General features: G+C 40.6%; 1 protein-coding gene across 10 annotated transcripts in view; it reads left to right on the top strand.

Annotated features, from left to right (window-relative positions):
* Positions 1-1448: 1448 nt before the first annotated feature.
* The window catches only part of TRIP12 (thyroid hormone receptor interactor 12), a 79968-nt gene continuing 64620 nt past the window's right edge, over positions 1449-16796 (top strand). For 3 of the 10 annotated variants that reach the window (XM_088061271.1, XM_014256146.2, XM_014256145.2), the window contains exon 1: positions 1729-1888. The gene's annotated coding sequence lies outside the window, so the exon portion shown is untranslated. Of the gene's footprint in view, positions 1542-1726; positions 1889-2071; positions 2127-3131; positions 3273-10576; positions 10708-16796 lie in introns of those variants that run through there. The other 7 variants (XM_014256144.2, XM_014256140.2, XM_014256142.2 and 4 more) reach the window with 6 other exon arrangements.

Here is a 16796-nt window from a genome sequence, read left to right as displayed (position 1 = left end):
CAACACTCAGTCACATTCCACACAGTGGGACAGACCCACTACAAGACTTCAGCGACTCAAAAGCACATTTCCCAGTTATTGTGCAGCAGTTCTTCCCTGAAAGAACATATGTTCATTATTTTGGCTTACTTTATGAACACAAACTGAAAACTTCCTCCTAGTTTAAAAATGTTGTGTTTTTTGTTTTTGTTTTTTTTTGTTCTGGCAAGACATTTAAAAAACTTTCTCAGAAAGGTTTCTGAAACTTTACATCTAAATCAGTATGTCCAGCTTGAGACAACCATTTGTATTTGTCACTCTAATAAAGTAAGAAAACTAAGTAAAAAATGGGTAAAAATGAAACAGAGATTATAGTATATTTGCATTTTTTATTTCATAATCTTATCAATTCATAATCATATTTGTTAAATTTTGCTTGTTTACTGTCCAATATTTCTCATTGGTGATTCTACTAGATTACTCTAAAAAATACTCATATCACACATTTTGTGGGATATTTTAAAACAAAGATTCAAAAAACTCTTCCAGGATATTTAGCATTATATATATAGTATTTCCGTGTTAGAAAAACCAGTTATCTACACTGGTGAATGGCAGGACACCTAACATCTTCAGATACAATGTGGAAAATATATATAGCCTTCCCATTCCCAGATGTTAATTTTATGTTCTTGGAATGTCATGTTAGATTATTGCTTACCCCTCTGCCTTAAGTCTGATTACCCCAAAAGTGCAGCTAAATTTATTTTTCTTTAGAAGGAATACTTAAGGATTTGTTTTTTATTTGCATTAAATGCTGCATCACATTTATTTGTGAGGCATTTCTGAGACTAGAGTTATGTAATTTCTGAAAGCAGACTTATGTCTGTTTTAAGGGTACAAAATCACGTTGTGTATATACTACTTCGCAAGGCTACTAACTCACCATTTTGAAACATTTCTATTTCCTCCTTTCCTCTGGTTCCTCACCCAGAGCCCCATCTCACAGGCTCAGGAAAGTCCACGTAGAAGGAATCTCCCACATACTGAGGCTCCTCGTCTAGACGAACTTTCACCCATGCCTGGAAATACCCTTTTTGGTGGCCAGCCCTCACGCAGCCAGGCGTTCCCCAGCCCTCAGGAGACCAGGCCAGCGGCACTTACAGGTGGCTCCTCCCGGGCCGCTTCCTGGCGGCGTTAACGGAGCCCCTCGTCCTGCCCCGGCACGGAGGAGCTCCTTCCCCAAGGACAAGCCCTCGCTAAGGGCGCTGCCGCTTCAGGCTGCTGGTCTGCCCTCCTTCCTTCCTGGGCGGCGGAGAGAGAAGCGGCCCCGCGCGGCTCCGCCGCCGCCATTTTGGGACGCTGGCGGGCGGTCTCCATGGTAACCAGGAAGGGGCGGACATCGCGCGGGGTCACCGCTAGCCCGGCCCCCTCTTAAAGGAGCAGCCGCGGCGGCCCCGCGGTGCCGGGCAGGGTCTGACCCTCGCCGCCGGTGCCACCAGCGACCCGCGACCCGGCCGCCCCCCGGCCGCCCCGAGGGGGGGCATTCCCGCGGAGCCGAGGTGACGGGCCCGGCGGAGGGATACCGACCGCCGCCAGCGGGCCCGCCGAGCGCAGCGAGCGGGCCGCGCTCCGGGCCGCGGCGGGGGCTGCGGGGGGGGCGGCAGCCGGGGCGGGGGCCGCCCCCCGCCCCGGGGCGCGCGCGGGCCCCGGCGGGGCCCCGGCGCCAGGAGAAAGTAGTCCGGCGGCCTCCCCCTCGCGCCGCTGGAAGGGGTTCGGCGGCGGAGGCGGCGGACGAGGCGTCGCTCGGTGCTGCGGCTTCAGCTGATAATTGAAGGGAAGCGAGGCGGCTGCTGCCGGGAGGAGGGAGGCACGGAGCGTCTGCGGAGGCCGCACCGGGACAAACTAGGTACCCGGGGCCCCTCCGCTCGGTCGGGGGGCGCCGGGGGGGCGGGCGCGGGGCGGCGGGGCGCTCGCTGGGCCCCTCGGCGACTCCGGGCCGGGCCTGTTGTGTCATCCTGGCATTAGTCGAGCTGCCCTTCCTGGCGGCCCGGGGCAGGGGGAGGGGAGCGGCGCCATCCCGGAGCATTGTTGCAGATGAGGGTGGGGGGGCGAAGGGGAGCCGGGAACGACACGGCGCCGCGCTGGTGAGTGTGTGGGGCGGCCCGGAGGGCTGGAATGGGGCCCTCCCCGTGGAGTGAAGGGGTGGAAACGGAGCTGACAAAATGGCCAGGCGGTCCCCGAGCCTGCTGCAGGGACGTCCCTCGCCCCCCCACCTCGGGCAGGGGTGCCGGGGGCCACCTGGCCTCTCCCGGGCCGCCCGGCGGGGAGGGGGCCGGCAGCGCGGCCGCCCCTCCGTGGGCCCTGTGTAGCTGCTGATACAAAAGGGCAGTGTCAGTGTTGACACTGCCGTGCCGATTTCGATGCCCTTCCCCGTCTTCCCTCCCCCACTCCGCTTGGCCCCCTTTTCCTCAGTGGTTCTTTCTTTCCCACCCCCCTTTTATTATTTTTTTTTCCCTCTAAAGAAGCTAAGGAATATCTTAAAGGAAAAAATAGCAATTTCTTTTTCTTTCCATCCTGCCCAGCTCGGTAAAAATGCTAAACAATCGGCCGACGTCCATATTTCACAAGCTTTTTTGGGGGGAGGAAGAAGGTGGGCAGAAAACGGAGGCGCCCGTGGGGTCGGAGTCACAAAGCTGGCTGCCCACGAAAGGGATTATTTTCGAAGCTAAACGTTTTCGAGCTGATGTTTTTCTTGTTTTCAGTCAAGAAGCAAGTTGCCTGGTTCTTGCGTTTGCTTGCATAATGCGTCGTACTTGGAGGCTGATCAAACGCTGGGTTCTGCCTTTCCTGCCTGGCTCTTCCTCCTTCCCTTTTCCCGGGGGGCTGGGTAGTGGGACAAGTCTGGGGGGGCTGGTGGCACTGGGGCTCCCGGCTGCTGCCCCGGTGATCCGGGGAAGGGAAGGAACCGAGGCCGGGGCTCTTGCCAGACCTACAGGCCCGTCTTCCTGTGTCCAACTTTTTTATTGTTCCCCCTTCCCCCTTCCGAGTGCACGGGCTCTCCGGCAGGCGGGGGTTTGCACGGCTCGGGAGTCCCGAAGTCTAGACGGGGAACCGGAAAATAATAGGGGAAAGAATGGAAAGTTATGTCAAGGGCTTTGGGGGAAAAACATCGACGTATCGAACAAAGGTCCTGCCTGTGTTGGAGAGAGAGGCCTGCATGTGAGGCCTGATTGTGTCGCATTTACACACGGGGAAGAAATGAGTGCTTGGTACTGGCCTAAATTTATTCTGTAAGTCTGGCATGGAACTTAGGAACGCTTTCCGAGAGTGTGTAGTTTGTTTTGGGAGTGTTTTTATTATGTGTAGCAATCCAGTAACAATTTTATTTTAAATCCTTTTTTTTTTCCTAAAAAGACAGTTAAGGTTGTTGTTTTTTTTTTCTTCCTATCTTGTTCAGCAGAAATAATACTGAATCAGAGCTTCTAGCACTGTAATGCAAAACTTTACTGAAACAGAGTAGTTTCTACAGTTTGTGTTGTATGTAATACAAATTTTGAGCTTCTTGATGCTTTAAAGGTAGCCATAAAGAGGAGTTGAGTAGTTACCAGCTGGTAAATTTGAAGTATATCTATCATAAGGAGAAAGAAAAGGGATTCTGAGTACTTAAATTATTTTTTCAATATTTTCTTGTGGGAACTGACGTACATGTATATACTTTTGTAAGACTTTAAAAGCTAGTAAGCATTGCTGTGATTATTTCTGTTTATCTCTGGTATAGTCTTTTCAGTTCTCCCTCTTTTCTTCCACTCACAAAATTACTTCCAATTGTACAGTGTTGGGATTTTGGTTTGGATTGGTTGTTCTTCTGGTGTTTTTTTTTTTTTTTTTCTTTTTTTTAAATTCGATTTCTGAGATTTATTTAAAGATTTTTGTTAAGTTAAAAGTTTTTAAACAAGTTTTCACTGGAGAATAGCTAGAGCTTTCTACTGTTTGGTGGCCTGCTTAATAAATACTGATAAGAGTTAAATATATTTATGAAAATATTAGTAATTCAATTTTTGCAGCTGATACTTTAACAAAATATGTTATATTTGAACTAAGAAGTTTTAAAACAGTGGTCTGGTGAATAAATTCTGTAAATAATGCTTAAAGTTTTTGGCAATATACATGGTTTTAACTTTTAGTAGTTTCTGTATTTGTAAAGTGCAGCTGATCATGAGTGGATCAATTATTTTGATTTTATATGTAAAAGTATTTTTAATTTTTATTGTTTGGTGTATCTTATTGGTGTGTTAGAAATATAGGTAATCAGATTTTTTTTTTTCCATTCTTAGGGTCTTTCTGAGAAAAATGAGTAGTAAACTTGAATTAACAACCTTTAAGTCTTCAGTCTCCAGATGGTTTCATAGGTAGGAACCTAAACATGTCTTAGCTGTTAGTAGAAAAACTGTAGGTCATCCACAGTGTGACATTACTGCTTATTAATATAGAGATCTACTTCAGTAGGAGTACCAACCTGTTGAGTAAGCGCTTATGAAAATGGGGTCTTTTTATGTCTTGCACAAGTTTTTCAGGTCAAAGTGACCATTTGGGGAAATATTTTGCATCTTCCCAGCAAATGAATAATCAAAGCTGTCATTCCTAATCAGGAATCATGTACACATTTTTGTTGTTTATTTGTTTTTTTTTGTTTTCTTTTTTTGTGTTTCTTTTTGCTTAGTTGTTTTTTTTTTTTTTTTTTTTTTAGTTTTCCTTTTTATATTGTACTCTATGCTCTGGGTTTGAAGATATCAGTCAGATATCGCAGAAAAAAAACTGATGAAAACTTTTTCTTAAAAAAATTGTTCCTAAATTTGAGGCCTAAAGCTATAGGTGACAACAACACTATTCCTTCTGCAGCGGTGTAGCAAAAATAAAATGCATTTGTCTTTAATACTGTCAGTGGAGACATGATGAATTTCCATGTGGATCCTTACATCACTGATAAGCGCAGTTACTTACTTTGCAGCAGTCCAGAAACATAACCTGACTAAATTTATTTTGCTTCTAAGTGGTGAAGCTGAAGCACAAGTAGGAAAGTTAAATAAACTACATGTTTGTACCTAATTTGTAGCTGAAAGAATCTCACAGCTCTCTGTGTTAATATTGTATTTATAGCCATGCTGTATTTTCTAATAAACTAATTGGTAAACATCACACAGAGCACTTTTGATCATGGATCTGTCTTTTGTCACACTGAAGCTAAATTATTGTGACAAAGTATAATCAAATACTGAAGTTGCACAACATAGCAGAGTATGGCATTGGCAAAAACTTAACACAGAATGTTTCTGGGATCTCCCGCTGGCCTGTTGGATGATCAGTGTCCTGTTCATCACTTGTCAAATTAGTAACACTCCCTAAAAAGCACTTTGTTGACTCTGTTATTCTCTTTTCATTAAGGTGTCACTGCCCCATTCAGTACTGACTCTGAAGGTAGTAGTACATTGGATTTTTTTCCTTTTTTTTTGCTAGAGTAGCATATTAGCTTTCACTGAATATGCTTAGTTTTCTGAAGAAGTAATATTTTAAATGTGCTCTTAATACTTTAATCACTGCACAGTATCACAACAGATTTTTGGCAGACTTCTTGCTGAGAGTTTGCATAGCTCAGTTTTAACTTAGGACATGAGGTTGGTAACTGCAAAACAAAGTAATAACTTTTTTCCTAGTGATGTATTTTTTTTCAATTTATATGGAATGAAGTGCTTCTCAAGGAGCAAAACTATTTCAGAGTTCTCAGTTGTCAGCAATAACAAAAAAGATGCTTGTATGTAGCCACTTGTCTCAGGATCACTTTTTTTAACAAAACAGTAGCTGAATTAATGCTTCAAAGCTATCTTCTGTAAATAAAGAAATTTTAGCTATGTATCAAATGTACAGTGTCTGTGGAGGACAGGGCTAAGTCAACTGGCTTCTCCTGCCTGCTTTCGCATACCAGCAATGGTTGGTTTCGTACGAAGTTCAGTTTGAGGAGCAATTGTTCTCCTAATCCTGCCATTGAGTTGGTAGAGTCCAACTGTGTAAATATGCAATCATATTCTCCTTCAAATCTGTTTGGCAGCCAGGGTTCAAGTGCCCAGAACCAATAGGTTCACTCTCCTTGTCTGTGATGAGGCTTGTCTTGCAAGGTAGTGACTCTTGACAGTCTAACTTGACTCATGAGGATACTTGATTCAAATATGGCAGCAAAATGCCCTGAGAGCAGTAGATGGTCAACTCTAGAAGGAAAAATGGAAATACTATTTTTGTTATAGAGGAAATGGGAAACTTAGGTGTATAATGAAAAAAGTTAATCATGATAGTTTAATACTGGACTTCAATATTGAAGATGCATGAGAAGCCATAGTTGACCTCAGTTGCTCCAGAGAAGCCTGTCTTGTTAGGATTCATACAGTAAGCCTGTTTGGAAAGGACCTCAGGAAGTTAATCGGCCCATCTCACATTTGACTTCTATCCTTGAATAGTTTTTCATTAATTGCAACCTGATAAAAAGGGCTCAATTTTCTTGAGTGATAGGTAAAGAGAAAAAAACCCAAACCTTACAAACATACAGAGGTATGCGTGCAGAGGAAACTGGATTCTATCAGTGTGTAGTAGTATGATGCTGGATCATGGACTGGGCAGGGGAAATCCCATTTTCTCATGTGTTTTCTGAATTATTTGCTTTGATAGTGTCCACAATAAAGTGCACATGCTGAACTGCAGAGATCTGACCTTCATAAAAGGTATGAAAGGATCTGACTCATCTTCTGGAATGTGAACCCTGAGTTGTAGGGAGCAACTTGGTGTTTCAAAATGGAAGCTGAGGTCCCTGGTACTTTTTGAATAAGATAGCTTTTTTTTTTTTTTTTAAGACCTGAAAGGCAAGGTATATTTGATATCTGTTCCGCTTTCAGAGCAACTTGTTGCTGGCAACTTGTGTTGTATTGCATGAAGTCGAAATAACTAAACTTAGTGTAAAGAAGGGCAATGGCAAATAGTTGCTACACTTCTGTAAAGCTGGAAATAAAAGAATACAAACATGTTCTTTATTTTCTGATGTATGCATTTTATTTTTGGGAACAAAAGTGTTAAACTTTCAGGAGGCTGTCAAGCCCTGATATGGGCATTAGACTTGATACGAGCAGTGTGCACCTCCTTCAGTTTTGTGGCTGGCTGTTTGAAGCATGGTTAATATCAATTTGTATTAATGCAGAGCAGTAACTTTTAATTTTTTACCTTGATTTTCAGGTGTAGCTTTTAATAGTAAAACTCTTAGAAAAAATGTGTCTGTGACAAACTCATGCCCCAAGGTAACTAGGTATAGATTTAGCTATGTTTGCTTTTAGAAAGCATGTATGCTGTTTTGTTCTCCCTCATTTTTCTCTGTATCTGTCTTCTGTCTTGCTTGCCTTACTTTGAGCTTGCACTAATTTGTCTGACCCGTTCTGGGTAGGAGAAATGATCTCTCTGTACGTGGGCTTTCATGTGCTTGAGGTCTATTTTGTATCTCTGATCTAGTCCAAGACTGCTTAGATGTAAAAGTACAGGTAAATAAGTGTGGAAATCAAAAATACTCTTATATAGTACCTTCTGAGTTGAAAACATTGAGTTTTTTTTAGGATAAGGAGCAACATAAATGAGTTGAAGCACCAAAAAAGGAAATATGGAGGCAATGCATAGTAACACTAGTGAGGGTGAGCTCTGATATGCCCCATGCCTGCCCTCCTCCCCCTTCCCTCCAACCCTGAAGAAAAGGAAAAACACACACCTGCATCCCACCCACTCATTAAGGGACTTGAATTACACGTCCGTGATACTGGTATAATGATTAGTTGTTTAGTTTAACTCCTGCACTTAGTGAGGAGAAGCTCTCTTTACAGTATATATGCCTTTTTGGAATACGTGGTAGATGTGTGTTTTTGGACAAGGTAATATTGTAAGATGTGGTTAATGTCAGGGCTGGAGGATGGAATCTTATCCAAGTTAATAATGTTCTGTGTCTTCTAATGTCAAATCCCTTATGTAATTAGCTTATTCAGTGCAGGGAGTGTCCTGTCCTGGAAGGTGTGTGCAGTGTAACTGAATCTTCTGATCACAGGTGAGATGTGGCTGTGCATTTAAAGAGAACAAATGAAGAAAGTAACCGAGGGTGCATATTAATAGGCTGTATGCTGAATTTAAACTTGGAACGCTGCCTTCTTTAGAGAGTGTTTTCTTCCTCTTCGTTTTGAGGATACACTTTATTTATAATCAACTTACTGACTGCAAACTGTGATTTCTCCTTAAACCTTCACTTGTCTTGAGCTTTGCAGTTGTTTCAGGTGTGATGGCTTGATGAACTCCCCCATTGTACGGGGGTGAGGGGAAGGTAGGAAATTGCTCAGCTGAACAAGGACAGCAGACAGTCATAAGCTGTGTCAATAAGCCTGAGTGAACAGCACCTGAGAAGCAGCTACATAGCTAGGTAGGTACATATAAGATCTTTAAGTTAAGCAGCTGGAGAAAACACAATTTCACATGAATCTATTTAATGAAAGGGATGGAAGCTGCATAACTTCAGCAAACTTTAAGCCACAATTCCAAATGTTACAGCTTGTGCTTTAAGGATTTGTTGCAGTCTGTTCCACAGTGTATTTCAGGTTTGTGATGACAATGAGTGCTGCTATATCTTATTCTGGTAATTCTGTATCAACAGTATTCTGCCTGTTGTAATTATCAGATAATATTCTACAATCAAAGACTAGTAATAAAAATTGACTGGTGTTATACCATAAGACTGTGGATTAGAGAAGTTTGTTTCTTTCCCTTACTCAGTTAAAAGAAGCTTGTCAGAAGAACAGATACATTCCTTTGCTAAAAATAATATAGGGAATACATGTTTGTCAGATTTCCTCAATGGCAGCTCTTAAGTTGATATAGTTCTCCTCTATATTTGTAGAGTTGCAAATGGACATAGCCTTGCTGGATACCTGACTCTTGACAGCTCCTCAGAACTTTCACCAGCACTTTGTAACTAGAATTGGAAGAAGTGTGTTATGGGAAATGCCATTGCACACCTCAGTCGGCATGTTTAAATGCTCCATGGAGTGGGTGGAAGCTGGGCTCTCTTCAGATTAGCTGTGAAGAGGAAAGATGAATTTTGTGAAATCTATGATGTGAAGGAATGGTACCACTTTAATACCTTCTGTTAATGCTGACATATTTGAGCACTATGGCCATATTTTTTTTTAATAGTTTAGAGGTTCTTGGCATATTGTCCAAATCAAACTGGAGTTGAAACAGAATGGGCACTGAAAATTCCAACTTAATTTTGCTTTATGAAGAAGAACTCAAGCTAGACCCTGAGAACTTTATATTTAAAAACTTGAGGTAAATAGAAGTTTTTGGGAATGCACTTAAACTAAATGTAAAGTTGCCTGTGAGATTCCACTGAAGTAACAGGCGAAGTAATCTCTGTCACTTTTGAAATACAAAGCAGTGACCATGCTTGTTGCTATACTTCATGGCTTCCAGAGGTTGCCTGGAGGAAAGTACATTCCCTGTATGCTTTTCCTCTGTCACAGGCTTAGCCAAAAGCTGTTAAAATTATTCTTGTAGATTAAATCAAGTAGATTCCTATTAAGTAACAAGTCAATGGATAAACAATTGTATCATCTGTTTTTCAAAACTTCTTAGTTCATGTCTTTTATTCAGATGAAATCTTGGATTTATATCAGATTGAGATCTCAAGTGTGAGTGCCAGCTGTGATTCTTGCTGGTAGCACCTGTAGTGTTACCAGGAACACTGTCAACTTCCTCGACCTGTTCTCAACAGTCTGCCTGTGCTAAACTAGTGTTGCTTCTGTTTGTTGCTCTTTCACATCTACCTTGCAATTACTGGAAACCCTATTAGGATTCATCTGTACTGTTACATTAGTTAATTAATTTTAATTGAATTAATTTTAATCCTGTTTTAGTGGTGTTGGATCACCTTAAAAATTTATCAGAAGTAAGCTATCACTCTGCATCACCAAATTGTATAGTGTGTTTTAATTTAAAAGCTGTTCCCCTTCAGCTAAGGAATGGTTTCTTCCTTAGACACACAGATTTGCAATACTGTTTTTCCTTTACCAAAACGATGTCAGGCTGTTTGGAAAATCAGCTCAGTAAGATAGCAAATCAAAACCAGATAGCAGGTGATAGTGCTAATTGATCTAACAGCAAAGTTCAATTACTATTTTGACTTTCTGTTCTGTAACCCATTTTGAAACATCATTTGAATTGAATGTTAGAAATTCAATTACAAAATTTATCTGCTGCACTTTCGTAGGACTCGTATGTTTTTGCCTGCTATGGAGCAGGCTCCTACATGGAGCTCTTTCCACAAATAGAATAACTGGTTTGGTTTTTGGAATATATTAACTTTGGCAAGTTTCCTCACCCCCCCCACACCCCCCCCCCCCCACGTGGCAGATATCAAACATGAACATATGGGCATGGAGTGACACAGCAATAGAAGGATCAAGCTGGATAAACAACCTCTGCACAGACTAACCCTATCCAAAAGTGTGGTATATGGTTTGTGGTTTTTTATTTTTAAATCCTAGAACTGGCTGCTTACTGCAGTAACTTGCTTTGTGGAGGGCTGTCTTCCACCTCCCCTTTCCCAGGAGAAGGTGTGGGATCAAGTTTTCTCTCTTCAGTCATAACAGAGCTTCAGTGGTAGGTACCATGGGAAAAGAAGGACTGGAAAAGCTTCACAAATTGTAGATAATGAAGGTGTTGGCTTCTTTGCAGTGTCTTCTCTGACTTCTTATGCCTTCTGGGAAAGAGAATGGCTGTTACAATAGCAAGAATAGTGTTCTAGTTACTTCTTGAGCCAAAAGATCCAAAGTGGGGGGGACTAGCTTTTTGTAGGAACTGAGCCTTTAGAGAGATTTTTGTACCTGAGCAGCATGATCATCTCCTCTCTTTGGTGGGCATAGTAGGATAACACAACGTGTTAGTTGTAAAGACAATGAAGACTCTCTGGGAGTAGGCTTAGTAAGAAACCTCATACTTGCCTTCTTAATTCATCACTCTTCCTGGGATAGTCCTTCAGCATGTCATGTATGAAAATTTAGGATCATCTTATTTCCAGCCTGAAAGTTTCTCTTGTTTGCCTGCTAACTGCATCAATACTATACTCTTTATTTTCTTCTGTTGATGTTTTACTCTTAGCACTTTCAGTAAGTGCTTACGATCTTGTTGCCAGGCTAAACAGAACAGGTTTTATTAGTTAACTTCTTTAGGATCACCCTTCTAGTTTTCAGGTGGAATTCCTGTCTCTTGACAAAGGTCCACTGTGATGGGATAGAATATTCAAGATAAACACTGTTTTTACAAAAGCACTGAGAATTCTCAGTTATTTTGTAATGGTGTATACATCTAAGCATTGGTTCCTCTTCCACACCTCCTCCCCCATTCCCCTCCGGCATCACTCTGGGAGGTCAGCTTATGCTTAGGTCAGCTGACAGGTTGTGGCTTACAGTAATGCTTTTTGGGTTCAGTACTGAAGTACAGCATCTCCATATTGAGTGGTAATATTGTACTTCACAGCATTGCAAGTGGCTCTTCAGAATCATTTACTGTTCCATAATTTGATATATCCTTACTATTTTGGGAGGGGGACAGAGGCAAAAAAAGGGAACTTGCAAGTTCTGATAATTTTGGAAAAAGGGGAGTTTTGTGGGAACAGCTCTGTTTAAATAACTATATCACCTGTGTAGTTATTTGGAAATAAGCAAGTCTGTAATAATAATAAAGCTTTCATCTTAGTTCATAGTTTTCTTTTATGGATAATAGTCTTCCATCATTACAAAAACTTCCTGTTAAACTTTTGAAATGATGCAATCTGTTTGGATGCTGTTTAACAGCAACTTAAATACTCTTGGGTTTAACAAAACAGAAATAAAATAATGAATGACCTTTCTCCTGTTAGCCAGGAATTAGTAGCACGTGTCCAGAGTTCTGCTGTCAAAAAACAAAATATTTTGTTTTTGGAGTCTATTGATGTTCTATCATTACTGAAGTCTGATTACAAGATTTAATACTATTACAGGTTAGACATTATTGCCTGCCTTCAAGTGTTAAAAATGTTTAAGCACTCACAACTTACGGAGACACTATTTTTCAGAACCTTGGGCCTTTGATTGCCCATTCAGAGTACCTGTGAATATTTTAAGGTCAGGTGTGTCTGAATGGTAGAATGTTTTTACTTGAGTGTGTTTGCTGTAACACAGCTTTGAAGCCCACTGGGTGGAAGCTGTAGTCCTCATCAAAGAGTACTTTTTTGCTAAACATTGAAACTTTCGTTCTGTCTACGTAACTTCATGGAGTAGACAAATACAATGTCATGGCACTACTGACTTAGGGAAGGAAGGTAGGCTGTCCTGTGAAAAGTACTTGAAAAAAATAGAATTTGTTTCTCAGGAAAGGAAGAGGGCCTATTCCTAGAAATACAGTCAGAACTCAGGGTATCTCTTTAAATAATAATTTGTTTTTTAAAGCAAGGAGACAATTCTTCCTTACTGTATTTTTTGTACTAATTTAGGTTGGAGGGCTTTAAATGCCTGATTTTTGTGTAAAATACCTAGTTGCCAGCTAAAGGCTAAATTGAGGAGAAAGTGAAGTAAAAATATGCAAAAGTACGCAACAAGTATGTACAGGTGTTCAGTTTTCATGCACTGGTTCTAGCTGTGTTGTCATAAATGTTACAGCTGTACCAGGAAAGATAGTTGCTCCTGTGGGAATGAATCTGTGTGCTTATGTCCCTTAAGGGAAAGCATTCTAAAGATGTTAACCTGCTGTGCCTAAGCTTTGAACAACTGAGTCAAGGAATTCAAGAACCCAGAGTTTTGTGCCTATGGATTCAGGAATGCTGCTCAGAGATCACCAAGTGTGACATGTAGAGAAGATGCAAGCTACTGTATTGCCTGAAATTTTCATCTAACTCTTGTTACATAGTTGAGTCAGGGCTTGTGAGCCCCTGTTCTTTCTTTGTGTGTATGATATACCTGGTTAAAAAGCCTACTTCAGAAGGGTTTGGACTTTCTGTTGACAACATCAAATGCAGGATGTGACTAGTGCAAGCCCAGACCTGTGGCAGCTAGAAGCAGCAGCTCAACCTGTGGCAGAATGTAGTGATGTAAATGTTTAAGTTTAGCTTAGATGCTTCCAAAAGCAAGATAGTTTGTTACTACTGAACAGTATTCTAGGTTATGACAGCAAACTAGAATTGCAATTGCTCTTGGGGTGTTTGCTCTATTGTTGGGAAGGTTGGTGGCCCAGCTTTGAAGCGGGAATAACTTGAAAATGTGAATTTTTGACTGGCTATCATTTAAACTGTTTTGTTCTTTGTACTTGAGTAGACTGGAGTAGTGTTTGTGGTGGGAGAATGGAGGAGAAGCTGATGAAATTTCAAGTTGCTTCATCAGAATTCAATAAGTTTAACTTGTGACAATTGGTGATAGCTCAAAGTGTCAGGTTTTAAATTGTCTATGTCAACTTGTACAGAAGCAATCTATATTTTTGACCAACCCTCTAAGTTTCATGTGCTGGATTTTAACATGAAAATGGTCTGCACTGGTGTAATAGTGAAGCTAATGATTGTACTCTATCCCCATACCCTCTGAGGTGTGTAGAACTTTGGATAAATACATGTAATAGTTGGAATCTACCAACTTCCATGTAGGTTTGCATTAGGGCAACTAACTTGCCTTCCTATTTTATCTAGGTGACCATGCTCACTAGGATGTCTACCAAGAAATGTAGTTGGGATTTTTAGCTTCCATCAGTTCTTGGTATTCTGAAGATGTAATGGAGTTCAGATGAGCAGCTGCATAGTGCAGACTCGTGGCTCTAATGCCCTCAAGTGTGGCCTGTTTGTTTTCTCTCATTAGTCTGTGCTGTAACTTCAGTAGTGAGTTAAATATTGTATGAAGAGTATAAGGAAGTGTAATCACCACTAAGCTTAGAATTAATGGAGTTAAAAAAAAAAAAACCAAACCAAAAAACAAATAGGTGTTTGGCTCAGAATGTCTGTCATACTTGAATATGTACAGAATGTTTATGCTGTCATTTTGATTTAAGAAGTATCCATTATAAATCACAGACTATGATGCCACAGCTGGAATTTTTTCTTGGAAATAAAAAAGTATTTCTGAAACTTTCAGGCTCTTATCATGCAACTGTTTAGTTTAATACAATAAATCCTACCATGTTAGTAATATGCTAGTGGCATATTCTGCCTTTGATATAAGAAAAAACAACTCTAGACTTCTGTTTTGAAAATTCAATGTTAGATGCTTTATATCCTCCACTTCCTAACAAAATAGACATTTAATAGGAAATAGTTTCAATTAGTTTTTCATAGGTAGCTGCATGTTTGGAGAGCAGTGTTTTCATCAGCTTTCAATTCTGTGGAAGAAGTTTGTGTTGGACAAATCAGGCTGATTTCAAATAGCAGTACACAATGTCTGTGTCCCAAAACTGGCCTGTCAGGAGAGCCGTTAAATACAAAGTAAACATACTGATAAATCTTGAAAAGCATCCAAAGTTGGTGCAATTAATTTGGCATCTTTGGTAGCTAATAGGGATTGAGGTGTTCTCCTGGCACCTCATCCCAGTAGTTGATGGGAGAAAAGACATATTTCCAAGACTTGACATGGGGAAACAGAGGTGTTGAAGATTACTAGAATGCTTTTTTGCTCATTAATCATATGTGGGATGGGGATGTGTGTGCTCTCAGCTAAGTGTCTTCAGTTTGCAAAACAGATGGAAGTGGAAGAGAGGTTGCAGCCTTTAGGAAATATGTACATTTTATGTTTGATATGTAGGATACTGTGCAGAGGGGAGGGAAGAAACTGGGCTCACTTATGGGCCTACAGGTATTTTTTGTCATTCTTTACAAGCTTGTCTACTTCATATTCTTTCTTTTCTTTCCCTAAAACCACTCCATTCTGTGTATTTTTTCCTAAAGTGTTTTAAAGTGTTATTTTATCTTGCACCATGATAAAACTGCCCTCTCCAGTTAAATATAATTTTGTTTCTCTTCCTTACTACTGCATTTTATTAAATGGCTTATAAGAGGATGAGTGTAAAGAGGATGATGTGGAGTAGTTCTGGAGTGTCTTATGGATATTTTTTAAAGAAAAAAACCCCGACCACAAAAACAGACCAGAAGAAATCTTGCATGGGAATTGAGTGAACTTTTTTTCCAGTTCAGTGTGATATTAACAGTATGGGGTTATTTTCATGTTTGCAAAAATGTTTTTTAGGAGTGTAGCAAGATGGATGCATGCTTTGCTTCAAGGTATCATTGACGAATACACAAGGCACTTAGAAGAAACACTTCTTCCTTTCTTCTCTTCTTCACAGTGTTTTTTTTTTTCAGTCCTAGACAAGGCCAAAAGTAATGTGTTGTTTTGGGGGGCTTTATATTCTAGGTTTGCTCCTAAAGCACAGTTAATCATTAGTGTTGGATGAAAGGTCACCAGTATAGGAGACAACTCTTTGAGTATTCTGATTGGGTCACAGAGCAAATTGCAAGAGCAAAGGCTTATCAAACCAGCTATTGTAATATCTGCCTCTTAAATAATAATTTTGATCAAGCTATTGAAAACTTAAAGTTCTGCTTGTTCTTTTGAGTGTCTCAGGGTGTTGAAGAGATTGTGTTATGTGTTCTGTATTCATCAGAGAGCAGCAGTTTAGCTGGAAGGTAACAAAAAGCCTTGAACAGACTTAGGCAGTACCTATTGGAGCGTTTTGTTGGCAGAAAGTAAGGAGCCTTTCTTCCAGCTCTGAAGTGATGACTATTGACAAGAAATTCAGAATTTGATGAACTTAGCCATGCTAGGACCCTAGGAAAAACACCTCATCAGTGTTAACAACTTAGTCTTGTGAGGTGTAACATATGGGCATAGTTACAGTTGTTCTTGTTTAAGGAAAGTGTGTGGGTAGCCTGGGAAAGAGGAGGTAAAAATTGTTGGTGAGGTAAAGCAGAAAAATGTCCTAGTGGTACTTGCACATAACAGAAGAAGGAATTTGTAGCAGATTTTTTTTGTGTATTTGGTGATGTTGAGTTCTTGTGTAGCTTAAGACTAAACCTGGCATCCTGCTAAAAAGCACTTCAGAGACCTCTAATGTTTAGTTTTACTGAAGTTCAGCATCATGATACTGAAGTTCATTGCCTTCTTCCCACAACATTCCTTTGTTTTATTTGTGGAGCACTGAGAATGTGTAAATGTGCAGAGTGGAGTAGACACTTGTCAAAAAAGTGTGCCATGAAATTGTTTAATTTCTTCATAAAGGTCTGGTTTCTGACAACTTTTTCCATGACTGTAAAAGTTTGAACCTTCCTTAAATACAGTTGTGGGAGCTAATATTTTATGTTGTTCTATGTATTTAACATGAAAGAGTAGCTCTGAGCACTGTAAAGTAATGATCTTAGAATTCATAGGGTCAGTTTAAAGATAGCTTAATCCTTAGTGTTTAGCAGTTGTTTCTTGGGTCATGACTCCATTTTGCTCTGCTTTCCTCAGAACTTCTGCTTATACAGATATTTGGTAGACAGTTTGGTTCATGATTTCATACAAGGTAAATGTCTTTAATTGTGTCTGCGTCAGTAATTTGGTATGTGTATTGGAGCTTGCTCCTAATTACGTCACTCTAAGATATAATGTAAATGTATAAATTTTTCCATGGTCAAGAGAATATGTCTGTGGCACATTCAGAGATGCTGCTGGTTTGAGCACTTCCCAGTTTGCAAAACT

The sequence above is a fragment of the Pseudopodoces humilis genome, chromosome 11 (genome assembly GCF_049639895.1).
Source record: "Pseudopodoces humilis isolate 2021_Gansu_Grassland_sample_001 chromosome 11, ASM4963989v1, whole genome shotgun sequence".
Lineage (NCBI taxonomy): Eukaryota > Metazoa > Chordata > Aves > Passeriformes > Paridae > Pseudopodoces > Pseudopodoces humilis.
Note: the sequence above shows the minus strand (reverse complement) of the source record. Positions and strands in the feature narration are given on the sequence as shown.